At 36.8% G+C, this 18,545-nt stretch overlaps 1 protein-coding gene and 1 long non-coding RNA gene across 4 annotated transcripts in view; one reads left to right on the top strand and one right to left on the bottom strand.

Moving 5' to 3' along the window:
• LOC131433718 (protein FAM13A) overlaps positions 1–18,545 on the top strand; it is a 97,897-nt gene that overhangs the window by 27,804 nt on the left and 51,548 nt on the right. For both annotated transcript variants that reach the window (XM_058600278.1, XM_058600275.1), the window contains exon 2: positions 12,348–13,975. The gene's annotated coding sequence lies outside the window, so the exon portion shown is untranslated. The remainder of the gene's footprint in view (positions 1–12,347; positions 13,976–18,545) is intronic.
• On the bottom strand, positions 2,456–11,692 carry LOC131433726 (uncharacterized). 2 transcript variants are annotated; one of them, XR_009230295.1, is made up of 4 exons: positions 11,398–11,692; positions 6,899–7,008; positions 6,268–6,399; positions 2,456–6,080 (listed from the first exon to the last, which is right to left on the bottom strand). It is a non-coding gene; the product is annotated as an uncharacterized LOC131433726 (long non-coding RNA). The 2 variants fall into 2 exon arrangements; XR_009230294.1 differs by having other exon boundaries at positions 2,456–6,399.

Below are 18,545 nucleotides of genomic sequence, written 5' to 3' on the forward strand. Positions count from 1 at the left end.
TGATTCATTGGAATAAAATCATTTTTGCATCTTTTAGATTAATCGAAAAATGTGGGTTCGCGCCGGAAAGTATAATAATTGCGAGCATACAACCGAGTAGCTTGTTTCCTCAATTAAGCTACAAAAAAACGTTATTGTATGTAATAGTTTTTTTTAGTCTGCCCATCCAACGATGTAAATTTGTTTCTAGTCGGCACCGGCACTAAATAATTGAAAATGTCAGTGATGTGTGAAAGAATACGAGAGCCATGCTAACCTCAGCGAGTCCGCCGTCTTTTGACTTTATTTTTTACTGATTCGAGTGACCAACAAAAACCAATTTCAGATCAAAATAGAACTCACTAAAATTGGCACTAATTGAGCGCATTCAAGTCGGCATATTGAAATAAATTGACGACAATATCAATCGGACTTGCCAGCAGCAGACACGCGGTGCACTTATCGAGCAGAAGATTGTATCGCATAAATTGCAACACGGGAATGTTTGAGGGAAGTATTAAAACATATTTAATTTTCAACACAATTCACAATATGCTAGAGTAAATTGGCACCAGGGTGGAGTTGTTTTCTTCTGATCAAGCCCTTTTTCTCGCACCGAAATCGGGACCGGATAGGTCGAATATAAGACTTTTCTGTATAAAAACAAACCTTGGCGAAATGAAGTGGGAAACCGAAAGTATATAGAGTTAATTTGTGGAGTAACTAACGTCTGTCTAGGGAGGACATCGGTGATTGTTTGCGCTATCACTGTAGTTGTACCATGAATCTGGTTTCCATCAACTTTTATTAATGTTGATTTATTTTATAAACAAGGCAAGTGGCATGACATGTCGAGTTCACTCCTACTGCAGATGAATCATAATGCTTTGGTAGAACCGGTTTCACAATGAATGTCATCAATGTTATTTCATGTCTCAGCAGTATATGAATTCGCTTTCCATTGTTCCCATTGAATGAATAGCTGGACTCAACTGGTTCATATGTGCAGAGGTATTTTTAGTTGTGCATTCAATGGAAGATACGGAAACGTAATCATGTAGTGTAATATGACCATGTGTGATGAACTCTACTTTGATCGAGGCAGGATCATTTCAGATAGGCTCCGTGAAAAACTGATCGTTTTACTTTGCACATTATTTTCAATCCTACACAGCTCGAAAAATTCTTGTGATTTTTCATCTTATAAAATGCATATAAATTGAGCGTCATATTTCACACAAATTTATATTCAAAACTTGTAAAATTGTGTGATTTAAAAATTACAAGGCTTGAAACCAAAAGACAGCGTGACTTGAACCGAGAAACATTAGATTACAATGCACTTCAGTTAATCGACTGAGCCACAGAAGCACATATCTGCTTGAATAATTGATACATATAAAACTAAACTTGGCAGCAGAGTGCAAATTACACTGGGAACAATTCTGTACGAATGGAATATTGCGAATATTTGACAAGTTAAGTTGCTATGAACTGTATCATTTGTAGAATTATGTCACCTGTACAATTTATAATTTCTTTCCGTGTATGTTATATGTTTTGATAAATGCGGCTTGCTAGAATCTTTCCATATAAACTTGATTCTATTTAACATTTTTACCAAACAGTAATTATTATCTTTTACGATCCGGATTAGTGATTTCGAGCATAAAGCATAACGCCCTGAAAGCCAGTTCTCATATGATCGAATCCAGAACTGGAAGGATTCTAGGCCTAATTAACAGAGCTGTTCCATTGATTTTAGGTTACTGATTGATTCCTGATAAGAAATCTTTAAAATTAGGGAGTTTTATGGAATCGTGAGAACACTGGATCAGTTCCCGAAAATTTTCCTCGAGTCGAGGAAAATTATCATCGATGACAAAGATTGTATTCTTTTACCTCTCACACTTTTTCAGTTCTTATTTTTGATAAAAATTGCTTTCTATTTGAACTTTCGATTAGATCATTTGCAAAAACATTTTATGGGTAGAAGTTTGTCCGCAACCCTTCGGGACCAATTATAGCAATGATGACTTTTATCATTCTTTTGTGGCTGTCAAGTGTCATAAAAATTATAACGGAAAAATGAGACATGAGAATTGAGACTTAAATGGAAGAAAGAGTTTGAGGCAGGTTTCGGTTGATTTCACCGATGGCCTTTGACGAAAGACGATATAAAGACTGTCCCAGAAAGTATGGACGCACTTTGATTTCGCTGTAAATAATTCACAAGTGTTAGATATTCAAATTTTATTCGATATACTGATAATATTAGAATACAACAACAGAATATTATTCTCAACATTTGCTACTTAGCCATTGTAGACTAGCTGGCGCACCTTCTTGCGAACGTTCCTCATTCAATTTCGTACAGACTTCTTGGCGACCAGTTTTGACACTTTTTTACAATCTTTTTCGAACAGTTGAATGGTTTCGGCTGCCGAGACATGTTTCCTAAGATGTGCCTTCGTTAATGACCAAAATTCCTCAATTGGTCGAAGTTGTGGTCAATTTGGTGGATTCATGTCTTTTGGGACGAAAGTGACATTTTTGGTAGTATACCATTCAACCGTTGAAGCAAGATCTGGCCAGAAGACAACAGGATCCTTGTGGCTTCGAATCATGGGTAGAAGTCGTTTTTGTAAACATTCCTTGATGTATATTTCGCTGTTCATTGAAGCAGTGGTGATGAAGGGTTTCGAAATCTTACCGCAGCTACAAATTGCTTGCCAGACCATAGCTCTCTTACCAAATATTTTTACTTCAATGGATGTCTCGGTCTGGTTTAACACTTGCCCTTCTCGCAACGTATCATATTGTGGTCCCGGCAAGGATTTGTATTCGAGTTTCACGTAGGTTTCGTCGTCCATGATTATGCAGTTCAATTTTCCAGCAAGAATCGTATTGTTCAGCTGTCGAACCCTCGGCCTGATCGATGCTTCTTGTTTCGGACTACATTTTGGTTGTTTCTGCTTCTTATAGGTTCGAAGATTCAAACGTTCTTTAGCACGAAGAACATTTGACTTCGAAGTGCCCACTTTTTTGCCACATCCCGAACTGAAACCTCCAACTTTTGCTTGAACGCCTTCAGTATACGTTTATCCAACTGAGAGTTAGCAGGACCTTTTTTTCGACCCGTTTTCGGTTTATCCTCAAAGGTGTTATCCTCACCGTACTTCCTGATTGCATTTCGCACGGCATTTTCACTTACTCCTTCCATTTTTGCTATCTTTCTCAGTGACAGTCCGCGTTCTGTGCACCATTTGTACACAATTTTTCGACGTTGTTCTGCTGAAAGTCCACGTATTTCGAAACAAACTAATGAAAACGAATAAACAATTGCACAAGTGGTTAGAGAAGAGTGTAAACAACAGGACGCAGCCATAAAAATTGACAGATTCTGAACCATTGCGAAATGGCAGCGGGTTTTGATTGCGTCCATACTTTCTGGGACAGTCTTTAGTCATTTTGGTGATTCATACGTTGATCTAAACATTTGTTTCGCTCAATGAGAAATGAAATGGAAATTCTTATATATACCAGTACACAGTAAACAAGTTTATTTATTTATTTATTTATTTATTTGTCGTCAATCAAAAGTAGACCATAAGTATAATTACAATAATCGTCTTAAATTAGTAAACTATTCTAAATAGATCACTAAATTATGTATAATTTATTATGAGTTAAATAATAATAATTGGCTTACCGAATAGAACTGAAATATTGCTTTAGTTTGTTTTTTGACATAGTGAAATCGACTGCTTCTGAATGCTTGTTGTATACAGCCATCAATTGATTTATTGGCCCATTTTGTGCATAGTTTGTTCGCTGGTGGTTTGTAATAAAAATATTTCGATTTCTTAAAGGCCGAGATGGTATGTAAAAATTTAGTTTGGACAGGAGTTGACTGGAAACTATGCGATTCGAGACAATGTCATTTACAAATGAGACCATTGAAAATTCTCTGCGTTCTTTTAATGTTTGAATACTTATCAGCATACAGCGAGCTTTATATGACGGAAGAGGTAGTCTTGTCCAACCTAATTTACGAAGTGCAAATAACAAAAATTGTTTTTGAACTGATTCTATTCGATCTTCCCATGTGATTAAGTAAGGTGACCAAACTAAGCTACAGTATTCTAGTACTGGCCGAACATAGGCAATGTATAATGTTTTAATTGTATACGGGTCGTGAAAACAGTAACAAAATCGTTTTATGAATCCTAGCATGTTATTGGCTCTGTTTATGATTGTATTATAATGGTCAACAAAAGTCATTTTAGAATCTAGTATTATTCCTAAGTCCCTAATTCTTTCGCATTTTTTAACTGTTTGACTTCCAAGAGTAAGTATCAAGTCAGGTGTATTTCGTTTTTTACTGAATGTTATTCTACTGCATTTTTTCACATGTAGTTGAAGAAGACTTTTGTTACACCATGTATAAAAAGAAAGAATTTCTCCATGATAAACCTTGGCATCCTCACTTTTCTCTATTTCTAAAAATAGTTTTATATCGTCTGCGTATATTAGTATTTTTATTTTTTTTTTAAAGAAAGGAAATGTCGTTAACAAACAAGATAAATAAAAGAGGACCTAAATGAGATCCCTGGGGGACCCCGGAATTGACGTGAATGGTGCTCGACTTTTTACCCTTAAATTTTACAATTTGTTGACGATTTGTTAGATAAAATTCCAACCAATTAAGAAGACCTGGTAAGATTCCCAATTTCTGTAATTTGAACATAAGCATGGGTATGTCAACACGATCGAAGACTTTGCTGAAATCTGTATAAAAAGCTTCAATGTAATTTCCCTTGTCCATAGCGGTCAGGGTATAGTGGACGAATTCAAGCAAATTAGTAGTAGTGGAACGTCCTTTGAAAAATCCATGTTGCATGTGAGTAATTCTATTTTTTATTTGACTAAACAGTTTGTCTATAACGATCGCTTCAAAGAGCTTCGGAATGCAAGAAAGAATAGCAATCCCGCGATAGTTGCATATGTCTGCTTTTTTTCATTTTTGAAAATTGGTATAAGGAAAGAGTTTTTCTACGTGTCTGGAAAAACTCCAGACTGAAGCGAATTATTAAAAAGCCAGCACAAAGGGGTTGCAAGATCTAATGCTAATTTTTTCATAAATATGGGTGGAATCCCATCAGGTCCGGCACTTTTAGAGACATCCAATTTGTTTAGGGCATCTATTATGTCTAGCACTTCGATTTGATTTACATTAATATCTTCAGTAAACTCTGGAAAGAAATTAAAATATTCACGATCGCGGTCATCTTCAGAAAACTTCGTGTAGATTTGTTGAAAAAATTTAGCGAAAAGATTACAAATTTCTTGTGAGTTATTGCCAATGTTTTCCTGTAGATACATTCTTGACGGAAAGTTTTCTGATTTCAATTTGTTTCTAACATAATTAAAGAATTTTTTTGGGCAAGATTTTATTTCCTGTTCAGTTCTTGAGTTATACTCTTTGAATGCAGTATCAATTGCTAAACAACTAAGTGTATGTAACAGATGTGTATGTAATTCGATAAATTGTCACTATTATTTTCTCTTTTGTACTTTTTATGAGCTTTTTGTTCTCGATTTCTTAGGTTTCTAATATGCTCGTCATACCAAACAGGATACTTTAAATTATTTTGTTGTCTAATTTTCTTCAATGGGACATGTTCATTTATTATGTCGTACAGCCGTGCGTAGAAAATATCGACTGAAATTTCGACATTTCCTTCTAAGGAGTTCTTTCCAATCTATTTCTCGTAGCTTAAGACTAATACTATCATAATTTGCTGAGTGATAATCGAAAATCTTCTCATACTCGTAGTCGTCGGGTCTATTATTCTGATGTATAAATATTGAGAATTCGATTGCTGTATGAAAAGCTTTATTTTTCCACAATGGAGTTGGTGATTCTATTACACAAAAATCATCGTGAATATTAGTAAATAAAAAATCTAAATAACAGTTTTGCTGATTTTTTACATGATTAATTTGATCAAGACCTAAACCGGATATTTTGTTGAATAAGTAATGTAGTGTTTCATTCTCCCCAACGAGAGGTAGTAAAATGCTCTCATTTTCAGCGTCTGGAATAAAGTCGATATTGCGCTGATTAAAGTCTCCATATATATGAACTTAAACTTCCGATGGAAGCTTAGTCATTATTTCATCAGCAACATGCAGAAACTTTTCATATGTGGCTTTTTGGGCATTGTTAGGAGGAAAATATACTGAAACAAAAATATGTGTTTCACCTGCTAAATGAATTCTTACCCATACGTGTTCAAATTCTTAAAATTTCCTAGTGGTTATCATTTCGGCGTCAAATTCTGCTAAAACAGCAATAAGAACACCTCCCCCCGACTTTTTATCAGATGTATGGAGTAACTTCATACTTGTTGGAATCTGCAAATATAAAATTAATGATTTATAATTTATAGTCGGTTTGACGGTAAGTCGCCGTAACTAAGTTCATTTTTTGCAATGACTGAGTGGAAACATATATTGGAGAAGCCAAATGAATGAGAAACTCACAGAAAAGATGCTTTTTGGAAAAAAAGATACGCTCAGAGACAGGACTCGAACCTGCGTTCTCATGCAATCCGTTCATACGTGTTACCATTTCACCATCCTAAGCCTGTGATAGACTGGGTTAACGTCTTTTTTTTGTTTGTTCTATGGACCCATGAGGAAAGATAATTAATCGCGTTTTTTGATGCATTTGGTGCAATTTTCCATTTTGACAAATAATTACTGAAAACTTTTAAGTTTCTTTGTAGGCGACTACAGATCAATCGTCGATTTCCACTTGTGGCTAACAGATTTATATCGTCTCAGAAAAGAGATATCTGACAACTAATGGGTGAATTTGGATGATCAGAAGTGATAATATTATTATTATTACCTGAATTTGGATGATCAGAAGTGATAATATTATACAATATTTTAGCTACGTTCGAACTTTGAGGAACACCTGCTCGTACGCGATTCAGATTTACAACTCTGATGGCTAACCTAGAGAGAAAAATCAGTTAAAATTTTTTTTAATCATTTTGATCAAATAAATAGGAAACTGGACATTTTTGATATTAAACCTTTATATCAAACACTGTCGAATGCTTTTTCTATGTCTAGAAGAACAACTCCAGTGAAGAAGATTTATTTGCTTTTATCGTGTGGTTTACTCTAACAGGTTGATGAGTTGTTGAATGTTCATGACGAAATCCAAACTGTTCTGCTAAAAATATGGAATTCTCATTTATCTGAGACAACATTCTTACTAATATAAATTTTTCAAAAATTTTACTTATTGAAGAATTAAACTAATTGGTCGATAATTGGATATTGCTGCTGGGTTTTCATCTAGTGATATAAATTACTTTAGCGTTTTTTTCATTTATCTAATAAAAAACACTTGTTGGAAGAGTCTCAAGGCAACATCGGAAAGGTTTTCAATAAGAATATTGAAAATTACATCATTACCTTCATGTTTTTAAGTTTTCAAGTTACCTAATGATTAACTTATGTCGTTTTCGCTTGATGCCAAACCTAACCCAGTTTCCACCCTAACTGCTGTCAAACCGTTTGTTTGAAGCTAGTTTCGAACCTAGTTTCAACGTTGTTGAACTGAAAATCGAGTCAGTTTCGAACCCGGTTTTTATATCAGGTTTGCTCAAACCCCCGTTGCTAAGTGCGAACCTAACACAGTTTCGCGAAAAGCGTTTGTTTGATAAAACTACCCTGGGTCAGTTGCAGTTTTCTAATGCGAAAACGACATTATTTTAACAAAATTATAACAATACCAATAGTTGAAATATGATCATATATCATTTTAAATAGGACTCGTTCAAATTTAAATTATGGACACTCTCGAACTGTTGAGTAAGTTTTTGAGTATTTTTTTGTTCTGATTATAAAGGTTTTAACCTTCAGATCATTCACCTCTGACTTTCTGACACTATGTGCGGGGTTGGGAATCGAACCCAGATAGGTTGCGTGAAAGGGATCGACTTACCCGTTATGCTATACCCGTCTCCCAAAGTAAGAAGTTTTCTTGAGCGCAGAAATTGGATTCTGAGGTTTCCTAAAAACCTTAGAAAGTTTCCAGAAAGTTTTCATTTCGCAGAAGAACCTATGTTTAATTTCTTTCTTTGAATTTGAACATTTGTTTCTTCATTTGTATAGTTAAAAAGCCAAATTTTGTTCACAGTTTGTCGTACAGTTCACGCTTTTCAACTGGTCTTCTGCATCTCGTTCCTGTTTAGGGGTCAAAAAGTGTCTTGAACGATCTATATCCTGCAGCTTTTTTTACCGTTAGAACGAAATAATTCGACGATTTGACTTTTTCAGCAACATATCGGATGGGAAGGTTCAGGTTTCACTTAATCAGCCGATCTAGAGTCAACCGATCTCGGAAGCATTTCAGACCATTTCTCGCTGTCAACCGAGGAACTTGGAGTGATTTTGCTATGTCATGATGCGACATAGACGTATTTCAACATTTTTACGCCTTTTTTGTGTTTTCAATTCCATTTTCAAAACAAATTATTTTGTGTCAGCGAACCGTATGTCAAAATGTTTGCACACAAAATGGCATTGCGTTATGGGTGTTAGTTACATCTTTATATTGATCGAATAAATTTTTTTTTCACCATTGCATTCTACTATAGGTATATCACGTAACTATACACATTCAGTATGTATCTCACAACACTTTTACAAACATGTATAATAAACGTCACATCACAGATACGTATTTCGAATACAACTTGTATTCATCGTCAGTGTATCAGGTAGATAGATTCTAAACAACAGGTATAAAATGTTTAGGGTAGAAAAGGTTAAGTGTTTTCTATGTTTGTTTGTCCCCTGTGTATAGGTAGTAACTTAAAAAGCCAGGACGACATATTTCCTTGGTTTCTGTTTAGTAAGGAAGTGGAATTATGTTTGAAAATTTCTAAACTTTCTGCTGTACTCTTTTTCTTTTTTAACGACTAAGTTTAGTAGTCAATATTTCTTTTTTCCCAGAGATCATTTTTTTTTGCAGAAACAGACAATGAAAATTATAGAATGATAGTACTCAAGGGAGAGCAAGGATGTGAATATATAGAACGGAAAGGTGAGGCGTGACAGAGGGTCATTCAAGCAAGCAGAAATCTTCTAGTAACTTAACTTTTACCTTCTACCAGAGGAGTTGGGCTTAGGCATCTGAACAATGCGAATCACCCAAGTCTCTGGTATGTCGGAAAGTAGTGATAAAGGTCTTTTACCATTTACTATCCGAACCGGCATCTACTGTATCTAACTTCCATGGGTTAGAAATTTGTCATAAGATTTTAATGTCATTATTAGTGAACTCGTGGTTTTCGGAAAAGGAATGCTCTGCTACTTTTGACTTGAAATGGTGGGATAATCCCCTTTCTGCTATGTGTTCCTTGAAACGGGTACCTAATGTTCTCTTTGTTTGTCCAATACATAATTTATCACAATGAGAACATAAAATTTTATATACCTCCGATTTTTTCAATTTATCAGTAGGATCTTTTGTAGATCCTAGCAATGGTTTCAACTGGTAGTTAATACTACTGAATACTAAATCCAAGCCAAAGGGTTTTAATTTTGATTTAAGTGGATATGCCATGTTTGAGTTGAAATCCACCGATATTCTTTTCAAATTTTCTGATGAGGGGGTCATAGTTGTGAATGATAGTTTTTTCAACGATCTCATTTTTTAATCAAGGATTGTTTGGATTGAGTGCTCCGGATATCCATTGAGCTTTCCAATTTCGAAAATAAAATTTTTCTCTTTTATTATCGCATCTTCTCTGAGAGGTAAGGTTAACATTCTATGAAACATATGATGGAATGCTGCCATTTTGTGTTGGTGAGAATGATTGGAAGTGTTTGGCATGACACGGTCCGTGTTGGTTGGCTTCCTATATATTTCAAAAGATAAAGATTTTGCCCTCCTGACAATGAGAATATCTGAGAAAGATAAGCTGTTGTCTTCCACTTCCTCATGCGTGAATTAATTTTTTTTATGTAAATTATTTCTAAGAAATTTGATAAATCATTTCGTTTGATGATGCAAAATATATCATCAACGTATCTCCACCAGCGAATAGGTAATAATCCCTGTTTATTTAAAAGTTCTTCAAGGCTTGCCATAAATAATTCGCATGAAAACGGGGAGAGCTGATTACCCATCGGGGCCCTTTGTAATTGTTTATAAAATTCACCTCTAAAAGTGAAATAATTTACATTCATGCAAAGTCGAGTTAGGTTAAGATAAGACCTTACTTTGCATTTCCATAAATTACTACTCTTTTGTTGAAGTAACCAATCTTCCAACAGATTGATTGAGTCCTTCACCGGGACACTTGGGAATAAGGCGGTTACATCGAAAGATACCATTATTTCGTCATCTTCGATTTCACCTGAGTTCAGAAGTTGAGTAGCGAACTCTTGTGTATTGGGAATAGACCTACTAAAACACTTTTTCGGCATATTTTTTAACTCTTCCACTAGCCATTTGGAGAATTTTTGGGTAGGGGCTCCTACTGAAGAAATAATTTCCCTTATTTCATTCCCAGGTTTATGGACTTTAGGTAATCCTTTGATTTTTGGTAATGAAGAGTTAGGTACTTTGAGGCGGCTGAGGTTGATATCGAAGTTAGGATTACATTCAAGGAGAGTTTTATCTACTCTTTTAATAATTTCTTGAAGGGGGTCGGATCGCTGTTTCCTATAAGGTCCGTCATTAATTTCTTGGGTTATTAGGTTGTCATAACCATCTTTTTTATAATAACAACTTTGTTTCCCTTGTCAGCCTTTACATGAAAAATTGGCTTTTCCCGCAATTGTTTAACTAGCTCTCTTTCATTTTTAGTTTGTTGATATCTTAATGGAGTATTTTTAATGACTTCAGCTATAATAGCTCTGGCGTCTTTTTTTTTTGAAAAAGAAAGGTTACAGTTATTTAGACCAGTTTAACGTCTATAATAACTTCTTCGAGATTAACTTTGTAAGAAATAGCATAATTCAGTCCCAAGTTGAGAAGATTTGTTTGTTCGTTTGTGAAATTTTGAGATGAACGATTGACTAGGAAGTTCTCTGGAAACTGTATCGAAAGTTTTGGGGTTTGGGTTGTACCGTTTTGGGCAAGCAAATTTTCGAATTTCTTATGAAGGAGAATTCGTTTTCGTTTAGATTCACAATGCTCAGCGAGTTTTACTTTGATTAAAAAAAATTCAAAACTTTGGGGGTATTGTTTTACAAGTTTTAAGTGGAGGTTGTAACATTCCAAGGTTTTTACGCTTTGGAAGCTATATAACTTTTTTAAATTTACTTTTAAAATTTCCTTCTGTATTTTACACGTGATATTATTAGAAAAAGATTTCCTACCTCGTATTCTACGGCATTTTGAAATAATTCCAAAGTTTTTGCATTTTTTCAAAAATGCAATATCTTTGGATACTCCTACGATTTTCTTTCTTAACTTTAAAAACCTATTTAACTCACTAGGCTTGGTAGCCATTGTCACTAATTAACAGGGTCTGAGTGTTTAGTAGAATATTTATGATCGAATAAAAATTTTTTTCACCATTGAATTCTACTATAGGTATATCACGTCACTATACACATTCAGTATGTATCTCACAACACTTTTAAAAACATGTAATTCAGTCATATAATGTATCCCTGGTGGCTGCTGTGAAAGACCGGGAAACCGAGGAAAACCCACCTAAGTGAGCAGAATTCTGGTCAAATTTGTTAAGCTTTAAAAGGATCGCAAAATGAATACGTCAGGTCTTTTTTAAATTGAACACACATGTCATAAAAAATATTGTGTCTAATTCCTATTTATAGGTCCCTATCTGAACAAGTATAAATCAGTTTATATTTAGATTCTACCGCTATGCAATTGAAGTCCTATAGGAAAAATCAAATCAATATATGTTCATTAAAACTGCGACCGATCCACAAATACCAAATGTTATACATCGCTGATATGCGGCCCTCAGTGGAATGGCTAGGCACGTCAACCGGGCGTCGTTCTCATTATACAACCCAGGAAAAACCTTCGCGATTGTCATAAATCCAGCGAGCGGGAAAGACAACAAAGACAATAAGTCAATTAGTGATTGATTTTGCAATATGCGATACTTCCACTTTCGCCATGTTGTTTCTAGTCAATCATCATACATCGATATAAAAGTAACTTTTTCCGTTGGTATGTCTGTGTCGCTACACTCAGTTCTATTCCAAGGTCACCCTGCATGCCAAGTTTGCTAATATTTCTTCAATTGATATTAATACTCAATTATTTCTCTCTTTTTCAAATTTTTTTCTAGGAGAATCAATTTCCTTCGAAAACTACCTTCCTGAGTAAAGGAAGGAAGTGGATTTGGCTGTTTACGTTGTCGTGAGAACGCCAATAGCATCTACAAAACCGATCGGTCAGCAGTATTAACGTTGAATAAAGTGTTTCGATATCGAGCGCCCATCATGTGAAAGAGAGAAATTGTATCGAAATCAACGATATTCACAGAATTAAGGTGTACTCGGGAACCAGACAGTACCCGCACATCACATTCGACCGCAAGCAAAAAAAAAAGAACTTTTAAGTGAGAGTGAGATCAGAGGAAATTGTGTGAGAGAAAAAATGAAAACCGGGTGTTATTTTTGAGATCAGTGAACGGTAGCACACTAAACGCCACCCCCCAAAGCAGAGACGCGTTGGAATTAGTGTTCCGTTCGGTTTCGTCAACTCTCTGCAAAACGAACACCGATCCGGGGCGGTTTCGGTTGTAAGCGAATGTTTACTGCGTAATAAGTGTTTTGCTTGTACAAGTGACCGGTTGCTTGTAAGCTGAACTTGATCCCGAATATCTGAGTAAGGATATAGACTTGTGTTTTATTTTTCGGAAACAGCGACAGAGAACGAAGCGCTAGGCAACCATACAAGTCTCAGTCATTAGTCAACTGACTAGGCTAGCGGTAGTGAGCGATTAGGCGACAGTTGTCGGTTCTGTAGATTTGTGGACGAGCAACAGAGTGGCTAGTATTCGGTAGATCTTGCACACGCGGCAACCCCAGAGGAAAACTTTGAATCTGGGGTATTCCAGGCGGTACCCATGCTAAACTACCGCCTTGTGTCAACACATTTCCTAAAACAACCGTAGATCATTCAAGGACAGGTCGTAAAAATGTGCAGAGATAGAGATATGCCACTTCGATGAATTAATTGCAAGTTGTTCTGCCAGTGTTTCCTTCGCTTGTGTGTGCGTATGATATCGCGCGGATGCGTATGTAATTGTTATTCTTGTTGTCATTGCTGAAGAAAAGTGTCGTAATTTTGTCGTATAGTCTATGCGAAGACGCGACACGGGAACCAGTGTTTGAGGGTACCAACGGACGATATCTCGCCGCTGAAAACTCAACAACCGAGTCCGATCAATAAAAGGAAAGGATAATCTGCTGAATTAACGCCAAGCCACATTCTCCAAAATCATTTATCAGTACAAGCATATCTGTGTGCGTGTACCCATCTGGCCGTTTCTCTCGACAACTTGCCTTCGATTGTCATTGTTAGTGGACGGCAAAGAGCTACCAATAAATAATTGAAAAAGCAAAAAAAAAAAGTAAATAAAATCACCATAGCCGGCCGTTTAATAATTCATACCGAATCGGAGTGAAGGTGAACCGCGCGGCACAAAAATTGTGTTATTGCATCGCGTTCACCCTCCAGTCGCCAGTTCGAAAGCTTTGAAGTTTTTTGCTCAAGAGGAGGACGTCGATCGCAACGATCGAGTATTCGGAACCGGGTGTTTTGTTTTTTTGTTGTTGTTTTCTCGAACAAGCAACGAGCACACATCCAGCAATAACTCGTGCGCCAGCTTTTTTGGTGTAGTTTGCGAAAATTCCACCCAAAATTGAAGCATTTGCTAAAAACGTTTGGGAAACAGTAACAGCTTGTGTGGTAAGTAGACGGATGATTTTTTACCATATAGCTATTTATAGACACAGTTTGTCCGTACATTGTTTGAGACCGGCTAGTTTTTTGCAGTCAGATTACGATCTGGGTGCTGTATGTTTATATAAGATAATCGCTTGTAGAGAACAGTTAATGGGATGAAAAAGTTGATTCATTGATTTTGTGGTGCTTGTCGATTACTCAGGTATACCTTTTAAGTAGAGATGGATACAGTGAAACTAAACCGAAGGGGTTTTCAATATCTTTGAGATTCCTCGAAAGTTTTTAAGCTAAATAAACAATGATGATTGCTCAGCTAGTGTTCATTCGAGTAATTCGAATATCTCAAAGCAAAGCTGAATCAATTCGATCTCCGAACTTGAGAAAACGAAACTTCTTGCCTCAAATTTCATGTTTATTCCAACAAAAAAAAACAGATTGAAACAAAAGTGTGATGAAAAAGGAAATATGAATCTTGCGAAAATGTATGAACAATACCAGAAATCGGTAACAAATCATCAGACTTGACATACTCCGATCTGGATGAAACTATGCACTCATTTTTTGTATGACAAACTTCACTATTTCTTGAAAAATCATACAACTATTTTTCAGCATATATTTTTTAATGATCAATCGATTTCATACAACTTCTTCGGTTTGAAGAAAATGCATACAAAAATACATCCGAACAAAACAAATGTTTTTCCTCCCTCAAGGAATGTTCAATATTTCATCCAAATCGGAGCAAGTCGATCCTGACTTTGACATCGTTTCTGTTGTTACTTTTTGGAAATGCTCGTATCCTCAGGAATGAGGTTTTGAGAGTGTCTACCATCTCCAATATTACGGTTACATTACATTATCGGTTTGCTGATTGAATCATCTTGAAGATGTCTGTTTCGAAACGACTGAGTGATGACGACTAGTGAATGAGCACTGTCCCAGAAAGTATGGATGCACTTTAATTTCGCTGTAAATAATTCACAAGTGTTAGATATTCTAATTTTATTCGATATACTGATAATATTAGACTACAACAACAGAATATTATTCTCAACATTTGCTACTTAGCCATTGTAGACTAGCTGGCGCACCTTCTTGCAAACGTTCCTCATTAAATTTCGTACAGACTTCTTGGCGACCAGTTTTGACACTTTTTTCCAATCTTTTTCGAGCTGTTGAATGGTTTCGGCTGCCGAGACATGTTTCCTTAGATGTGCCTTCGTTAATACCCAAAATTCCTCAATTGGTCGAAGTTGTGGGCAATTTGGTGGATTCATGTCTTTCGGGACGAAAGTGACATTTTTGGTAGTATACCATTCTACCGTTGAGTGGCAAGAAGCAAGATCTGGCTAAGAAAAAACAGGATCATCGTGGCTTCGAATCATGGGTAGAAGTCGTTTTTGTAAACATTCCTTGATGTATATTTCGCTGTTCATTGAAGCAGTGGTGATGAAGGGTTTCGAAATCTTACCGCAGCTACTAATTGTTTGCCAGACCATAGCTTTCTTACCAAATTTTTCGACTTCAATCAGTGTCTCGGACTGGTTTAACACTTGCCTTTCTCGCACTGTATAATATTGTGGTCCCGGCAAGGATTTGTAATCGAGTTTCACGTAGGTTTCGTCGTCCATGATTATGCAGTTCAAATTTCCAGCAAGAATCGTATTGCACAGCTTTCGAACCCTCGACCTGATCGATCTTTCTTGTTTCGGAATACGTTTTGGTTGTTTCTGCTTCTTATAGGTTCGAAGATTCAAACGTTCTTTAGCACGAAGAACATTTGACTTCGAAGTGCCCACTTTTTTGGCCACATCCCGAACTGAAACCTCATTCTTTTGCTCGAACGCCTTAAGTATATGTTTATCCAACTGAGGGTTAGCAGGAGCTTTTTTTTCAACTCGTTTTCGGTTTATCCTCAAGGGTGTTATCCTCACCGAACTTCCTGATTGCATTTCGCACGGCTTTTTCACTTACTCCTTCCATTTTAGCTATCTTTCTCAGTGACAGTCCGCGTTCTGTGCACCATTTGTACACACGTTTCAAAACAAACTAATGAAAAATAGAAGAGTGTAAACAACAGGACGCAGTCATAAAAATTGACAGATTCTGACCCATTGCGAAATGGCAGCGGTTTTTGGTTGCGTCCATACCTTCTGGGACAGTCTTTAGCTTATTTAAGGAGTATTGAAAGAAACATACATTGATTCAATTCAATATCTCGGGATTTGTTGAAGCAATTTCTACATATATGGATTCAAATACCTTTCTGCTTCCGGTTCTACAATTTCATCAATTGCTGTGATACGTACTATTTACACAGCGGCTGGTCCTACAGTGCGGTTACACGGAACATTGCCAAAACTACATACAATTGTGCTGAATGACCGGAAAGTGAAGGTTTGTGAGCTAACAGATGCCATAAAGGTTAGTACTGAGCGCAAACGCAATAGTTCGAGCAAGATTCCGCAAATAAGAAAGATGTTCTGCCACTGGAAGCTGCATATGCATTAGGGTGGGACAAAATATTGATTTCAGCTCCACTAAACTTTTCGTGTTCCTTTTGAATCCCATAATCACCATGCAAAATTTTAGCTCGATCGGAGAAACTATATTTTCGCGCCCGAAGTTTAAAGTTTGTATGGGATTTAGATGGAGAAATTCACTTTTTACAATAAAAAAAAACGGGTAGAGATCAACCTATGAACTCTAAAAATCAGTGCGTATCTCATTTTTGTAGGAAATTTAACGGGGAAGAAAAACTTCAAACACTTCAAAACAATCTGACATTTGTAGAAAAAGTTATTAAAGGAAACTTAATATATCTAGCACCACTGTTGCTAATTTTTTTTTTTTTCAAATAAAATTTTTTATTAGGCTCATTTGCTTTAGCTTAACGTGGCCGATTGTCTTGTTGTTAGGGAGAGAGAAAGGGATGCCGTATTACGGGGCGGCATACTCCCCAGTTAGTAAGGGGACATAGGGAGGGTGGGACCTACACATGATTGAATTGAAATTTGAATACATCATTGGTTTGTGGCATACATCTTTTAGACACATTTTGCGTTCGATGAATCTTCATGTTTTTCAGCTTGTAGCAATGAAGAGATTATTCTGGATTGGAATGCTTCGCTGGTGTGTTCTGACGTTGATGTGACGTTTTTGGGTAGCTTCCAGCAACTCAGTCAGTTCAAGGCAGGTGCATGCTCCGAAGTATCGTTTACACAGGCCATACTTCCAGCAACGTAAAGAAGAGTGCGGTAGAGCTGTAGACGAGAAAGAGATAGGGAGAGCACTAAATTTGAGCATTGATAGTTTTCAAGAAGTTATAGATGAGAGTCATATAAGAAAGATTTCGAGTTGCCAAGACGTCGCGGACTGGTACGAAGGGTGGTATACCTCGGGCCCGAAGGGAACCTATGAGTTGGGACCTGGCATCACTATACTCGACACACATCCAAACAACATGCTCGATGTCATGATAACCCTCACCGCAAACGCAGACACCACTCTCAGCGAGCCCCACACGACGGAGATGCGCGCTGAACATATAATGATTAGACATGAGCCTTGACATTACACGAATAAAGTCTCGGCTCACGTCTAACCCCCGGAACCAAGCTTTCGTCGATACCTGTGGGATTATTGAGTGTAACCATCGTCCCATAGTTCCACTATTCCATGTATTCTGCCAGCTAGCTAGAGTTTTCTGACGACAGCAACTGAAAAATTCATTGAAGCAGATTGGTCTTTCATAGATATCACCTTCTAGTGCGCCCACCTTGGCTAACGAGTCCGCCCTCTCATTGCCCCGTATGGAACAATGTGAGGGGACCCAAACCAAGGTAATCTGGTATGATTTTGCAGATAAAGCACTCAATTGTTCCCGTATTTTCCCCAGGAAATACGGTGAGTGATTTCCAGGCTTCACTGAACGGAGAACCTCAATGGAACTGAGACTGTCCGATACAATGAAGTAGTGATCTGTGGGCAGAGTGTCAATGATCTCTAGGGTATACTGAATTGCAGCTAGTTCTGCGACGTAAACTGAAGCTGGATCACTGAGTTTATAGGAAGCGGTGAAATTTACATTGAATATACCGAAGCCAGTGGACCCGTCTAGATATGATCCGTCAGTGTAAAACATTTTATTACAGTCGACTTCTTTAAATTTATTATTAAAAATTTTTGGGATCTCTTGAGGGCGTACAGGATCCGGGATTCCACGAATTTCTTCTTTCATGGATGTGTCGAAAAACACAGTAGAAATAGAAGTATCCACAAAATGAACACGATTGGGAACAAACGAAGAAGGATTTATATTCTGAGCCATGTAGTCAAAATACAAGGACATAAAACGGGTTTGTGAATTAAGCTCGACGAGCTTTTCAAAGTTTTCTATCACCATCGGATTCAAAATGTCGCATCGGATTAGCAGTCGATATGAGATATCCCAGAACCTGTTTTTCAACGGTAAGACGCCCGCCAGCACTTCATGACTCATCGTATGGGTTGATTGCATGCAACCCAAGGCAATACGTAAACAACGATACTGAATTCTTTCCAGTTTAAT

The sequence above is a fragment of the Malaya genurostris genome, chromosome 3, assembly GCF_030247185.1.
Source record: "Malaya genurostris strain Urasoe2022 chromosome 3, Malgen_1.1, whole genome shotgun sequence".
NCBI classification, from domain to species: Eukaryota; Metazoa; Arthropoda; class Insecta; order Diptera; family Culicidae; genus Malaya; species Malaya genurostris.